Source organism: Microcebus murinus, chromosome 1 (assembly GCF_040939455.1).
Source record: "Microcebus murinus isolate Inina chromosome 1, M.murinus_Inina_mat1.0, whole genome shotgun sequence".
Classification (NCBI taxonomy): Eukaryota; Metazoa; Chordata; class Mammalia; order Primates; family Cheirogaleidae; genus Microcebus; species Microcebus murinus.
Genome location: NC_134104.1, coordinates 85,946,260 through 85,949,517, shown reverse-complemented (window position 1 = coordinate 85,949,517; position 3,258 = coordinate 85,946,260). Strand labels below are relative to the sequence as shown.

At 36.2% G+C, this 3,258-nt stretch overlaps 1 pseudogene; it reads right to left on the bottom strand.

Annotated features, from left to right (window-relative positions):
* On the bottom strand, nucleotides 1-736 carry LOC105869914 (heterogeneous nuclear ribonucleoprotein M pseudogene; annotated as a pseudogene).
* Nucleotides 737-3,258: the final 2,522 nt, after the last annotated feature.

The following is a 3,258-nucleotide window of genomic DNA, read 5'->3' as shown; positions in this document are numbered from 1 at the left end:
TATACATCCAGCCAACAAATTAAAATGGTTAACAAGAAAAAATACAAATTCAGAGGTCTGGTATCGATGTTTTAAAAAGGCAACTGCTTAAGCGTTTCTATCGATTCGCACGTCAATCTCCCGGCCACCCAGCTTCTTGCCGTTCATCGTCAGGCAGGCAAGCTCGGCCATCTTGGGAGACTCGAACGTCACCACTCCGCACCCCTTGGACTTCCCGTTCTCCATCTTGATGTCAGCGTACAGCACGTGGCCACATTCGTTGAATTTGTCTCTTCCATGTGAAATCAAAAGGGAGATTTCTCACAAATATCTGGCAGGCCTTCCTAGCCACCCCTGGAGCATGGCCTCCAGCTCCACCAAAGGAACCTGCGAAGCTTCTTCCAAAGTTGCCACGCTCCCTCTCGATGGCGCGGTCAAAGCTGGCACCGCCACCGCCACCCATGGCCGGGCCCATGCGCTCAATGCCAGCACCCAAGGCCGGGCCCGTGGCAGGGCCCATGCGCTCAAGGCTGCCGGCGCCCGTGAGCTCCAGGTCCATGCGCTCCAGACTGTTGGCGCCTGTGAGCTCCAGGTCCACACACTCCAGGTTGTTGGCGCCCACGCGCCAACAAATGATTGGCAAATCATTTGTTTTGGTCTGTCTGGTTCCATTCTTGTCATTGTACAAACCTGGCTCTATTCCTTTTGATCCTTTCAGTTGGTTCTTTTCCTGGGTATGGGTAGTTTTCTCATCCATATTCAGTAATCAATACTCTGCTGAATACGCATGCTCTTTGTAATTTTCTTTTAATTATTTTTTCTGTCTCTATTACATTTTGTATATTTCTGTTGTTATGTCTTCAAGTTTATTAATCTTTTCTTCTGCAATATATAATTTGTCATTAATACCATTGATGTATTTTTTTTTTAATTTTAGGCATTGTATTTTTCACTTCTAGGAGTTCAAATTGTATCTTTTTTACACCTTTCATTTATTTACCTAACCTTTTAAACATATAGAGTACATTAATAAAATTCTTCTAATGTCCCTTTCTGCTAATTCTAACATCTGTGTCAGTTTTCAATCAAGTTACTGATTAAAATATTAATTATTCTCCTCTTTTTGATCCATGTTTTTACTACTTCTTTGCATGCTTCGTAATCTTTAACTGGATGCTTGACAAGTGGTTAAGTTACTTGGACACAGTGTGATACTTTTGGATCCTTTTTAATTTTTTGTTTGGGAAGTTAGAAGCAGTAGTCTGTTTAGAGTAATTATGTCTTACTGCTGATGCAAGGTATTCCTGAAAGTTCTAGTCAATGCTTCATAAATTATGAAAGTTTTTGGTCTGTCTGGTTCTGTTCTTGTCATTGTACAAACCTGGCTCTATTCCTTTTGATCCTTTCAGTTCGTTCTTTTCCTGGATATGGGTAGTTTTCTCATACATATTCAGTAATCAATACTCGGCTGAATACTTGAGGGAGATCCTCTGTAGATTGTCAGCATTCTCTTTGTAGTTTCCTCTTCTTTGGTACTTTGTCTTCTAAATCTAGACACCTTGTTCACCCAGAACTTTTAGCTCTGTCTCATCAACTTACGGTGTCCATTATGATATGCATGGACTCTCTCTCCCTACAGCAAGGATAGGAAATTCTCAAGGCGGTAAGCTGGGGCTATGATAGGACTTATTACTGTCAGTAAGAGAGTTTGAAAAGCAAAATATTTTGTACAAGGTTTTGCCTACAGTTACAGACTGTCTAGCTCTTTCTCCAGACAATAGCACTTTAAATACCTGAAGGCAAGTGTCAAGTTTCCAAAGTTTTCACTTATTAAATTACATTCCCAGTTTCTCAAATGCAACTCATAAGAGTTTCCAAATAAATTACCTTTCTGATCTCTTTTTACCAGGTTTTAAAGGTTTATTGAAGTTTTTGTTACTGTTTGTTTTATTAGTTTATTAGTTTGTTTTGTTTGTTTAACATAGATTGAAGAATGATATGATATGTCATGGATAAAGTGATCTTGATAAAATTACCAAAGCATAACAAATGGATCATATTTGTTATTTAGTCCTGAATCACTGAAAATTTATTAAGAATATTGACATCAATCATTGTTTATTTTTCCCTAATTACTTAAACACATAACCTATTTAAGCAATAGTTTTTAATGTAACTTGTTTTTTCCTTTATGCTCTTTAAAAATGGATACTACTAGATATGTTGAAGAAACTTTGTCATTTTTTGTACCTTACAATATATATTAATTGCACACTAACTACAACTTTTTTTCATAGGTTTCTACTATACACACTCCCTTAGATACAGCTTCTGTGAACTGACAGAAACAGATCCATATATTGAGTCTTATATTGTCATCTAATGAGAAGCCTCTTTCTATCCAAGAAGGTGTCAAATTTTAGAAAGAAGGTTTCAATCTTACTAAAACATGTTGATGGGAGACCAATTTGCAGTTCTCGCTGTGAAGGCAAAAAATCCATATTGAAACAAGTCGGGGTGCCTTAGCGTGACTTCAGTAAAAGTTTTCCATAAAATAATCCTGAGTGTGAAGACAACATGCAGCAATCTGGTATATCTCTATGTCGTGCAGTCACTCTTGCTAGCAAAAGCATGAACAGAAAACAATAGTAACAGCAACAAAAATCTGATTGTGAGAGGGCTGTGAATATCCTTTAAAAGTGTTTTGTTTGGGGCAAAAAATATTTGGGGAACATTTAGACAATATACAGCAAAGGTTAAATTTTAAGGTACTGAAAGACACTATTGGAATTATAAACTATATTTTATGACAAATATGGAGTTTCAAAAAATGTTTTATAAGATTTGATAACAATGTTAAGAAGAATAATTTCAATTGAAGATAGCAAATGAAATGAATATAAATGGCTTTGTTTCTTGACTAGTAAGTGGAGCATTACATAATTCATCAGAAGAGCCACTTTTATAATCCACATAAATGAGTTTTATGATGATAGCAAATCACAGGTATGTGAGAAATATTATAATCTGAGTCAAAATAATTTTACCATTAACATCAGGTTTAGTTTACTGATAACTTAAATTTATTGTACTGTAGGCTTCCAGAGATGAGGAACACATGGCAGTCAATAAACATTTTGAAGACTAAAAACAAACTTAGAAGTCATTGGAGAATAGTTCTTTGTTTTCTTGGAGTGAATATAAAACTCAATTTAATGAATCTTATAAGGGCAGAGAAAGGACATAAATGAAAAAGCATTATATTTTACCAAATAACAC